The following is a 12,215-nucleotide window of genomic DNA, read 5'->3' on the forward strand; positions in this document are numbered from 1 at the left end:
ACCCTATCCTGAAACAGCCCAATCACTGTCCAGTGATAGCCTCTGTCTCTCTGCCACCGCCAATGCCAGGCATGCCCTCCGCATTCTCCCCACTACGATGTGGAAAGGAGGGGGCTGCCAAACTCATAAAACAGTCCTCGCACTTTATTACCCCAGCCAGCGCCCCTTGCATTTTACGGGGTCAAAACAGTCATGTCTTGGGGTGGAATTTCAGGCATGGTTGACAGAGGAGACTTGGGTCTGGGTCCCCTTCACGTCCCAGCCCACGGGCAGCTCTCTGCTTCCTACAGGTAAAGGTAACGACGGCTGAAGATGCTCGTTCTCTGTGAGGCATAGGGCGAAAACGGTTATTCTAAATGCTAAGGTTTTAAGGATAGAGGAGTGGACGCGGATAAAATTACCCCATAGCGCATCACTAAAACGGCCCCTCTCCTCCCACAAAAATGTGCTGGCCTTGTCCTCTTGGCTGACAGTATCACCCCCTCCCCACCCCATCGCCAAATGGCCAGATCCTCAGCAGAGCTGGGTGTCCAGCCCTGTGATGGTGCTGTGGCCTCTAACTTGTAAAGACTCCATAGATGAATGTGGTCTACACACAGGAAGCTCTGCCCTGCTGCTGGCACAGTGCTAGGTAGACTGTGGGTGCCTTGTTTGACCCGTGATGGAGGCCGGGTTTCCCCAGCAGCCAAATACCCTGGTCCCTGTTAAACTCTCTTGTGGGTTAAATGGACCCTCCCGTCTGACTCAGGGTAGCATCCCTCCAGCCGCCCACTATCACACAATTGACCACATTGCTCGATTTTTAAAATCACCACACACAGGGAAGAAATATACTGACACCAGAGTTTCTGAAACAAGAGGCTAAGGACAGCATTGCAAGGGAGGTTCTACCATTTTGAAGATTTAAAACAAAGCTAAGAACAGGAAAAAGATGAAGATAGAGACAACAAAATTAGTATGATCTCAAGATTGGAAATCAAGCTGTATATTAATAAAAGCAAGAGATCCATTCAGAGAATAAAACGATTTCCAGAGAACTCGGCTGTTGGCATCTCAGATTCTTTTCCATTATAGGCTATTATAAGATACTGAGTACGGTTCCCAGAGCTATACAGTAGGTCCTTGTTTACCTAACTTATGCATAGTAAGCATATATGTTCATTCCAAACTCCTCATTTGTTTCTCTGCCATCACAGGGCTTCCCTGGATCATCTACAGAAATAACACATTGTACGAAATAACACTTCTGCCCCGGCCTCCCTTCTTTTGCTTCACAGCCTTTAATGTCCAGGGACCTGTGTGCGTCCGTCTCTCCCCCCACTGAACCTGAGAACAGGGACCATGACTTCATCCACTTGCTTTACCTCTAAGGTCCCTGACAGTGTCCAGAGCCTGCTGGGCCTCCAGGAGCAGCTGGGGAAGGGGACAATGAAGGAGACGGACATCCCCACATGCACGACTCAGCATCATTGCTTTTTTTAACCCCGATCGGGATCTCGTAAGTAAGTAGCACTAGCTCCAAGCTCAGGAAGGTTCGGAAAATGTGCCCAAGAAATAGACAACCGAACGGTGGAAGAGTGCTGCAAAGGCAGGCTGGCCAGCCTACAGTCTGGGCTCTGGGCCACTCAATGCGGCGAAGGCAGAGAGGAGAGAAACATCGCCTGGCGTTCGGGCAAATTCAGACGTCTCCTGGTCAAATCGAAATGCCCTCGGTGCACAAGTGGTAGGTGTAGAACCTCTAAAGGAAGGCTCAAAGCCATTTGAAATTGCCCATTGTCTCTGAACACGCACGGAATCTAATTTGGTTTATTGGCTCCCAAGTCAGAAATATGGCTTGAAATTAGGGAGTCTTCTGAGCTCACTCCTTTTGCAAGAGAAAAAATAAAACAGAGCGCAAAAGAGAATGAAGGGGGGGGGGCCACTTCCCCCTCCCAGATACACTGAAACAGGACTGTCAAATGCAGGAAAATCTTGTAAAGAGTTCCTCCGATGTAGGCCATTAAATACAACTGTAATAAACTCTGACCCATAAAGAGTCATGTAAACATTATAACCTGTTTTTACTAGCCCTTTAAGCACGGGCAGCAATTGATCTAAAACAGCTTGGGTCTCCCAAGTTCCTGAAGTCTCCACCAGAATCCAGCCTCCACCATGGGTGTTCAAATGCCTCCGGCACTGAAAGCCAAAAATAGGGCCAAGCTAGAAAATTGCAGCTATTTAGCTATCTGCCCTCGGCAGATGTTTGCCAGTTCCAAGAGCAAAACATCCACAAGGAAAGTTCCGGAAGAAAAGCTACTTTGCAGCACCTATTGCCAGGGGCCCTGGCATCCCTCACCGAAATCAACATCCATGTGGACCTCAGCTGCCAGGTTTAGCTGTCCCTAAAAATCACACCAAGAAAGGTTTTCATGCAGTAAAAGCAGTCACATCACCGCCGCAGGACAGACCAGCTCTGACTACCGCCCTGAGGCTAAAAAGCTTTACTGGGTGAAACACAAATGTGGAAACATTCAAGGGAGATTTTTACAGGTGTCAACATGAACGTTCATTCCATTACCCATTCGTGGAATGCTAGTTAAGCCTGCCTTGAGACTTTTCTTCTTCCGTTTTCCTAGAATCCAAAAGAAATCAGGGAGAACTAGGGGAAAATTAGGCAGGACATCTCGCTAGCTGCCTGTCAGAGGCCACGCTTTCCTATCTTGTTTGTAATTGTCCTTCCGAGGCATTTACTGTCTGTGAGCTGGTCTCTGTTTAAAAGCGGTCAGGTGGCCGAGGAGAGGAGAGCGTAGTTTAGTTCTAGAATGGGGGTATTGGCCAGTTGATGGGGACTCCTCCGGCTTTGCTTGGCATCACCGAGCATCCCCGTGGTGACCTGGTTGGTACTCACCTGTCTTGCTGGTAGCATCAGGTCATGGATGGAGCGTGAGAGTCAGATCATTCCAGGTCAGCAAACATTCCTTTACTGACAGCCTATAAAGAATTGGGGACGGGGCTGGATGCTGATGTGTGGCATAGGCCCTGCTCTGAAGGAGCTCCCAAACCTATGGGTGTTCTAGGGAACCCCTGGGGTCTGCCCGCTGCTCGGATGCTCTGGGTGTGCTGGACAAAGGCAGAGGCTCATGTTCCTGATATGGGAAACAGGTGTATCATGCTAAGTGCTCAGAGCAAATTACCCTTGAGCAGAAAAAGGAAGGAGAAATTAGAACCAAGATAAATTTTATTTATGACTTTGTAATTTGTGAGAATTTTCTGAAATGCTGAGACATCAATGTTTTGTTTTATGCATGCATTTTACCTAAATGCATGTATGAATAAATTTCTTAATTGGGGCAGTAACTTTCCCTAAGCAGGATTCATGTTCCAGAGTTAACAGAAAAAAAAAAAAAAAAGAAGAAACTTGAATGAATGTACTGTGAGATTTAGCAACCTGCCTTACTGGATTTAAAGGGAAAACATTTCTCTCCATCTTGTGGAATATCAGAAGCACCCCCTGGGGCTGAACCAGAAACAGAGAGAAAGTACCACCAAAACTTAAACATGCAGTCACTGGCGATGACGCAAATAGATCTATGCATCTGATCTTCAAAATAACCTGGAGAAATTAGCCAATTCAAATGTTGTCTCTGGATGGGAGCTCCCGTCGTGGAAGCAAGACTAGGAACGACGAAGTTATGAGTTCGATCCCTGGCCTCGCTCAGTGGGTTAAGGATCTGGTGTTGCTGTGAGCTGTGGTGTAGGCTGCAGATGCGGCTTGGATCCTGTGTTGCTGTGGCTGTGGCACATGCCAGCAGCTGTAGCTCCGATTCGACCGCTAGCCTGGGAACCTCCATATGGCATGGGTGTGGCCCTGCAAATAAAAAAAATAACAAAATAAAATGTTGTCTCTGGAGTTCCTATTGCAGCTCAGTGAGTTAAGAATTCCAACATAGTCTCTATGCAGAAGCGGATTTGATCCCTGGCCCCACTCAGTGGGTTAAGAATCCGGCACTGACTTGAGCTGCAGCATAGCTTACACTCTCGGCTCAGATCCCGCGTTGCTGTGGCCGTGGTGTAGGCACGCAGCTGCAGCTCCAATTGGACCCCTAGCCCGGGAACTTCCATATGCCGCATTTGCGGCCATTAAAAAACAAAACAAAAAGATGTTATCTCCATCTTTTAGATCTGCTAAAAGTGACAGGAAAATTTTGTTTTTTTACCAAGACCACAGAGTAATGGCAGCTTCTTGAACTCCCTGTTCTTTCCACTCTGGTGTTTGGATGCAGACACCCTGTCCTCCCTTCTCTTTTCTGACCATCCTTCTAGAACAGCAGCAAGTTAAGCTGGTACCAGAGAAAAAAGAGCCACCTAAAACTATGCCACATCTCAAAACCCGGGCGGCCAGTACAGCTGCACCTCCTGCCCATAATGCCCCTGCGACTTCTTTCTCAAAATAAAGAAACGGCGAGTATTTATCCTCACATTTGGATTCTGATGCCTGCTCAATGGAAGCCAAAACTTAGGAGCGTGAATTATTAAGGTCAAATGAAAATGATTTCTCTAACTGCCCTATTCTGGCTGCAACAGGCCAAGCACAATGCAAAACAGTTTCCATGAATCTCACTGAAACCTCATAACATACACATAAAATTAGTGCTATGATTATACCCATTCCACAGCTAAAGGAACTGAGGCACAAAGAGGTTAAGGTACTTGCTTAGGGTCACACTCACCAGTAAGCGGGAAAAACAGCAGGGTGTGTACCGCCAGTGCTTAATCACTCTGCTGTGTGAAGAACAATTGCTACAGACTGAAAGTTTCTTACTGCAGAGTCTCCTCTTCAGGATGGTATGGGGGGTAGGCCTTTAGGGGTGATAGGTCATGGGGGGACCAGCGCCCTTATAAAAGGCCACCCCAGAGGGCTCTCCTGCTTCTGCCAGATGAGGACAGAGGGTGAAAGCCAGCCGTCTGCGAGCCAGGGAGAGCCTCCAGCAGACACCAGGTCTGCTGCGTCCTTGATCTTGGACTTCCGGCCTCCAGAACCATGAGGAATAAATTTCTACTATTCATAAGCCACCCGGTCTATGGCATTTCTTTTACAGCAACCCCAAGGAACTAAGACAGAAACATACTCAAAGATTATAGCCAATAAATATTATGGTATGTAGCAACATATTTACTCATATAAACAGTCTGAGACATAAACCTAAGAACACTTGGGAGAGTCAGGATTTAAATAATGTAATGAGCCCTCGTCTCTCCACCTTGGGAAAGTGGATCAGGGCATTTGGGGGCAGAGAAGGTCTCTATGGCAACTGAGTACCACCACTTAAGTTTTAGCTGAGAGTGCGGGGTTGAAAGAAGAGGCAGGAAAGCAACAGGGAGCAGGGAAGGCTGAGCGGAGGGGCGGAGAGAAACTGCTGTTGCCATGGCAAGGGCCCCACCTCCCTCCACAACAGGCACACAGCTCCTGCAGGAGTCACGTCCTCTAAGCGATGGTTCCTGGGCAGGATCTGGTGCAGCGCGAGCACGCCAGCTTACACCTGCGCGGGTGTAAACCTTGAGCAAAGGGAGTTGGAAGTCTCCCCTTTTCTCTACGGGGTTTTCTCCGTAGCAAAGAAACATGATGCTTCTCAGCACATATCCACCCTAGTGTCTACACAGCATCCTGAAAGAGTCTAAAAAAGGGTGTTACTTGTCTAATGGGCACCGCTTAGAGAGACCTATCATTATTCCTACCAGATAGAAAGAGGTGATTAAGACGCTTGGCAACAGACACCCTTCGTGTTTGTGGCCCCCCCCTCCCCCCCTCCCCGTGGAGGAACATTATGAATTACCGACTGGGGGTCTCCCTTCCTCAACTCACACATACGCCGTATCTTCAAATGAAATAAACTTCCAGCCTCACAGTTGTATTTCTTGGTATTTGTTCACACAAAAGTGATCATTAGCCTTTCAAAATAATCAGAGGCAGTGAAATGGATAAGCTCATTCATCACACTGAGCAGAGGCAATGTGAACCGCGCACAGCGGTGAGTATGGGTGTGAGCGTGTGTAATGAAAATCAGGCTGGGGTTCTAAAATCTGCCAGAAGCTGGAAGTTGCTTAATGACAGTTATCTTTTCTGGTCTTCACAGTGGACACTGAATGGATGGATGCTTGAATTCTCCTTGCCTTTGACCTAAGAGGAGACAATGGGCAAGCAGAGGCAAAGCGGAAGAATCGAGAAGATGGATCTGTGTGACTGATCGAGGGCAATGTGGCAGATGGATGTTTTGACCAGTGACCACATCTGTTGCCATTTAAGAGCCTTCAACAAATCGTCCATCAGACACCTCAGAGGACTGGCTTGAAATAAGATGTGAAAACCTGTTTCCACACTTTGTGTTTCATCGTGCACCCAGTCCGGCTTCTCGAGCTCGCTGGATCGACAGCTGGCCAGAAAGAAGAATCGGAGTCTTTCCCGAGAGTTGGCCCTGAGGAGCAGGTGCGCCTCCATTAGTGAGGACAGACGGTGGTGGTTCAGTGAATTCCACCACCAGCTGGAAATGGGTGGTTGCCACGGGCTCCCAGCAAATTGGGGAGGAGCACATTTCTCTTCTTTCCTCTGGAACACGTGCATTAGCAGATGGAAGGGGGCAACGTAGCAATGGTCCTGGAAGAGCGATGCAGGAAGAGCTGATGTTCATCTCACCTGCCCTCTCCCTGTTCGGGGGCTTAAAGGAACCTAGAGATGGTGGCCCGCTCCGTCCTGCTGCAAAAAGTGCCCGAGGCACGGCTGACATGGACTTGGTGTTCACCAGGCGGCCGCCAGGGCTCTGAGAGCTTTACGTGGCTTAACAGAAAGGCACTGCCTGGTTCTCCTCTAAACAGATCCAGGAATATAAAAAGAAATCTCAAGGTAACGTCCAAATTACCACTCCCAATTCCCCGTGTAGACAGAGAACCCCTTGTGTGAGGGTGTGCGGGCTATAACCATCGCTTCAGCTGGTTTCAAGAAAAAGCTTAGGAGTTCATTTCTAATTAGCGATTCTTAGAATTGAGATGTCCGTCCCGGCTTCATGCGCTGAATAAAATCATAAAAAGTTTCACCGCTTTACTGTAAAGAAAATGACCTCAATCCTCAAAAATAGCTACAGAGTAAAATAAATAAGACTGGTGATGGGACACATAAATTGCACCTAGGAGCAAAAGGCCCAGAGTCAGGGCCGGGGGGAGTCTAGTGGGCCTGAGGCTGGGCTCCCGGACTGGAGGGTGTCTCTGGAAGAGCTGGGAAAGGAGACAGGAGGGGCAGAGGGGGTCCCCGTTAATTATGCAGGAACCTGAAGTCGCTGGGATCAGCGTCTGGCTTTGAATTAACAGGCGGTGACTCTTGAAAGTTGTTCAACACAGGCCCCAATCTGCCGCTGGGGCCCAGAAAGCCTTTCTGATTTAAGGGCAGTTGTTGCGCCGCATGGCTGGACTTTGGGAGCAAACCCAGGGCCTGGACAAACCCGGGCTGAACTTTCATCCTGTAGGTTGCAACCCCAGAACCGGGGGGGACGGGTCCCTCTCACCGCTCTTCCCCGGGAAAAAGGGATCAGCCGCTGACACCCCAGGAGAGGTGATGGATGGGGGTGGAAGGGCCCGGATGCGGGGCGGGCGGGAGCAGCCGAGCCTCCAGCTGCAGGATGAAGCGGGAGAGACGATCGTCTGTGGACAGTGCCATCCCGACGGGTGGCAACGAAACGTCTCAGAGGGGCCTCCTGGAGAGGCAGAGCTCCCACACGACAAACCGGAGGATGCCGGCGAGTGCTTGCTCCAGCGGTATGTCTGGTTAACCCTCTGGCCATTTGATAGTCCAGTCCAACCAACATGGCCCCGGGCTTGTGCAAAAGCTCTAGCCCACAGTCGAGGCAGTAAGGATTAGGAGACTTTATTAACCGCATTTACAGTTACTGATTAATACCACATAAAAAGCAAATCTTAGAAAAGCAGCATCCAAGCCTTCCAGTCAAATAAGAACATTAATACTTATTCCACATCTTTTCAAATATTTCACTTCTACTCTACGGCTTTTCAAGCTATATAATTCAGCAGTAAAACACAATTGGCTTACAGAACAGTTTCCATATAGCTATGTCGCTGACACATACTGTACCCAAGTGATCATAATAAAATAGATGATATTTTAAGCTTTTATTATACACTTGAATTAAGTTTTGCTTGGCTGTCGTATAAAAGGTATTTGAAGTATTCACTGCATTTATCATGCATTTTTTTCGCATTAAATATTATTTCATGAGAAATAATCTCACATTAGGTCAAACCAATGGGTTTGTCTCAACTGGTGTTCTATTTGGACACACACTGAAATACTTACAGAACCTGATAGGAAAGGATAATATAATAGGTCTTCAAAAACTACACTATGTCAGAGATTCCATCTCTTTCTAACACCCTGGGTGGGCTGGCATGAACTACAAATTGAGCTATTAAATCCTGAAAGTTTTGAAGAAAATCCGGAATGAATTCTAGGTATTCAGACTAGCTTCAAATTACCTTTAAAAATGAGACTGAAACACTTAAATAAGTTAAATATCATTTAGTTGATGAACTGGTGTTATGCAAAGATATCAAAAAAAAAAAAAAATCTGAGACCACAGGACTTATTTCCACTCAATACCATTCACTTGCTAACTTTAGTAAAAAGAATATACACCAAAGAATACTGACCAAGATATTACCCTAACACAATCTATTATATAAAATGATATAGTAATTCTTAGCGCTGTCAGATAACAGACTCTTATGTCTTATGGAAGAACTTTTAAAATGTTAATAATAGTGGAAAAAGAAAAGTGATGGAAAAATAGATTTTTCCAAGAATTTCCTTTCCATTTGGGGAGATATGAAAGGGGGGGAAAATGTTTGTTGTTTGTTTTAGGGCTTAAAAAATTCTCAGTTTATGAAAGTAGCATAGTCATATGACTATTAAAAAAAATTTATAATCTGCTCATAATACCTTCTTGACTGTGCTTTGGCCTCTGGGAGCTGGAGTGTCCCCTGCTCTTTGGTCTAGTCTGGTGATGACTCAGGAATTGTGATTTTAAGAGGCAAAGGAATGGCCCGTCACCCAACCCACGTGTGGAGGACAGGAGGGCCTTGGGCCATTTCTAAAGGAGAGAAAACCCACCCTTGAACACCCAGGACCTGTCCCCTTCCTGCTAAATGCTGAGGATAAACTATAGTCAACGCATCTATCTAGAAGGCTCCAGAAGACACACTGGCCAGCAGTAGTGACCCTTGCAGAATAAGAATGCTTTTAGAACTGTACTCAAAGGTGACACAGGCCCAGAACCGTACAGTCGGTGGGGGTCCAGAGTGTTTTCCGGGATGGCAGTTCCCGTTTCCATGATGCCAATGGCACCTGACAGAAGGGGGCGCCACACACCCCACACAACCACTCTCAGCCCCACCCCCAGAAACCTCCAGGGGAGGTGGGGGCAGACTCGAGATGCCTGGAGGAGCAGGCCTGAGGTATCTCAGATCCAACCACAAGGCGATTTTATATTTTTTCACATATGGCCTTGAAGGCAGGCATCTGGGGGTGCATCTCAGCTCCAGCAGGTGCGAGCTGTGTGGGTTCAAGGTGCCATTTCTATACAAGCTGCAAACTGCCCTCTATCTCAGGACAAAGAAGCGAGTGAGAGCGGCCAAGGACAGGGATCCGGGCTGCCCACCACCTCCCCAGGAGGCGAGGGCTTTCCTGGGCGAGGCACAGAGCTTAGCCTCGGAAGCGAAGGAAGAAGGTCAGGGGTGAGCCCATCTCTGATGATCCCTGCCCTCTGCCTCATGCAAGGAGGAGCAAACCTCATTTTATTCTTGCAAAGGCTGTTAGAGCTTTCTCCTTGGCAAACCTGCAAAGAAGAACATCAGCCCAAAGAGTTCACACATGAAGTCATAGATAAAACAAAAAGCCTGGGACCTAATCCCTTAGCCAATGGACACACATGTAGAAAGCAAGCCTGGGTTTGCAGTGAAATTCCTAGTTGGTGTTCACACATGGACATCTATAGTGTCGTACACAGCAAACATGCTTAGTAAGAAGCCATTGTCAGGGCTGTTGTTAGCAGGTGGGTTTTAGGAGCAGAGGCTGTCCTGTTCATCCTTCAAGCCACATTATGAAGGATCTGGTCTGCCTTTTAATCGTCAGATTAAACTGGCTGCCCAGGATAAATGTCTAGACAGGTAGCAACCTGCAAACCTATGGAAACTGCTACACAAGGAATGGTCATCAGGACAGGACACATCAAGAAAAAACATGCATGTGAAATTGGAGGCTAAGAATGGTCTCTTCTGTATAAACACAAGCTTTTTGGGGTATGATACACAAATACATCCTGATTGAGACAATCTCCGTATATCCACAGGTAACTTTAAGTTGAATAGGAGAGTCTTGTTTTTTTTATTTTTTTATTTTTCGCTTTTTAGAGCCGAACCCACGCCATATGGAAGTTCCCAGGCTAGGGGTCCAATCAGAGCTGTAGCCACCGGCCTAAGCCACAGCCACACCAACTCAGGTCCCAAGCCACGTCTGTGACCTACGCTACAGCTCATTGCAATTCTGGGTCCTTAACGCACTGAGTGAGGCCAAGGATCGAACCCACAACCTCATGGTTACTAGTCGGATTAGTTTCTGCTGTGCCACAATGGGAACTCCAGCAGCAGCCTTTTTTAAAGCTAAGCACAGATTCGCTTGGAGTCCTCAGCTGAAAAATCTATGCAAATAGTTTCAAGGCCAAGAGCAAGAGAGGAAGTCTATGTGCCAAAGATGAGAGAGATTCAACAAAATAGCTAGCCGTCAGTTTATCCATAATACCCTGGCGTTAGAGCTTGGCTCTGCCTTCATGCTTCCTACATGTTTTATTCATTAAAGCATTGGGATATTACCCTCCTTCAATAACTGAACTATACTTGCCAAATCATTTTTAATTTGTGGATGACTATAATACTCCAATTTGTAGATTCAGGGTTTGCTTGTATTTCTACAACCGCTTCAGAAAGATGCATGTTGAAATGTTTTTATATTTATTTTTGACTATCCTATAAAGCTTCAAGTATTTTTGCTACAGGCAGCAGGACTAACCAAACGTAAATTAAAAAAAAAATTTTTTTAAAGAACAGAATGTGTACATGTATGTGTAACTGGGTCACCATGCTGTACAGTAGAAAAAAATTGTATTGGGGGAATAACTATTAAAAAATAATAATTACCAAAAAAAAAGCACAAATCATATAATTAAAAAAAAAAGCCACCTAGAGCACTGGAAACTAAAAAAATTAAAATAAACCCAATATGGCTGCCAATATTGATCAATTTTTGAGTGGTTCAACAATATATTAATCTTGTCAAAAATATATGAATCTTGGCAAAGAAAAATAACTTTTCTGAATGTATTTTTAGTGCCTGGTTGACAATCAGCTCTCTGAAATCTTGCTATGATTTGTCATCAGATCTCAGATTTCGAAATAGGTGCATTTCCGACTCCTTTCTCTTTTGAAGTGGTTTTCTCGTAGCACATTCCTTGGCTTTGACGTAAGAGGACTTTGGGGCCAGAATAAATACCCTCCCGATAGATAGTGGTGTACAACACTGTCCTGCCTGAATGGAAATTTCAGACTATTTGAGCCGAAGGTCCCCAAGTTTCCTGCAGGGTGTTTGAACAGAAGATCATTAAACCATAAACAAGCCTCAACAAAAATGACGTATTTTTTTGGTTGTTTCCCTATGTGGCTGTTTGACGGAACTCTTTTCCAGTATAAATACCTGAGTCACATCCATCCTGTAGGTGTGTCACACGCCCTTTTGCTCGGCCACCTCTGCCTTGAGAAACCAGAATGAGAGTTCCTGTGGTGGCTCAGTGGGTTAAGAACCCAACGGGTCTCCCTGAGGATGCAGGTTCGATCCCTGGCCCCCCCTCAGTGGGTTAAGGATCTGGCGTTGCCGCAAGGTGTGGTATGGATCACAGATGTGGCTCAGATCTGGTGTTGCTGTGGCCTCAGCTGCAGCTCTGATTCAACCCCTAGTCCAGGAATCTCCATATGCTGCAAGTGCGGTGTAAAAAGAGAAAAAAAAGGAAAGGAAACCAGAACGCCCACGGTCAGAGTGCATCTGGCCTCAGAATGGATGGATACACGGCAGAGGTTCGGGGGTAACCCTTTGACGAGCTCCGCACAGTCACTCTCAAGTCCACTGC

The 12,215-nt window shown here is 46.6% G+C and overlaps 1 protein-coding gene across 11 annotated transcripts in view; it reads right to left on the reverse strand.

Annotated features, from left to right (window-relative positions):
- The window catches only part of LOC146398709 (uncharacterized), an 843,865-nt gene that overhangs the window by 624,100 nt on the left and 207,550 nt on the right, over positions 1-12,215 (reverse strand). The gene's annotated exons all lie outside the window — the stretch shown is intronic.

This window comes from Sus scrofa, chromosome 11 (genome assembly GCF_054392235.1).
Source record: "Sus scrofa isolate SSC_HxYL_T2T_F1_AM1 chromosome 11, Sscrofa_HxYL_maternal_Yorkshire_Landrace_v2.0, whole genome shotgun sequence".
Taxonomy (NCBI): domain Eukaryota; kingdom Metazoa; phylum Chordata; class Mammalia; order Artiodactyla; family Suidae; genus Sus; species Sus scrofa.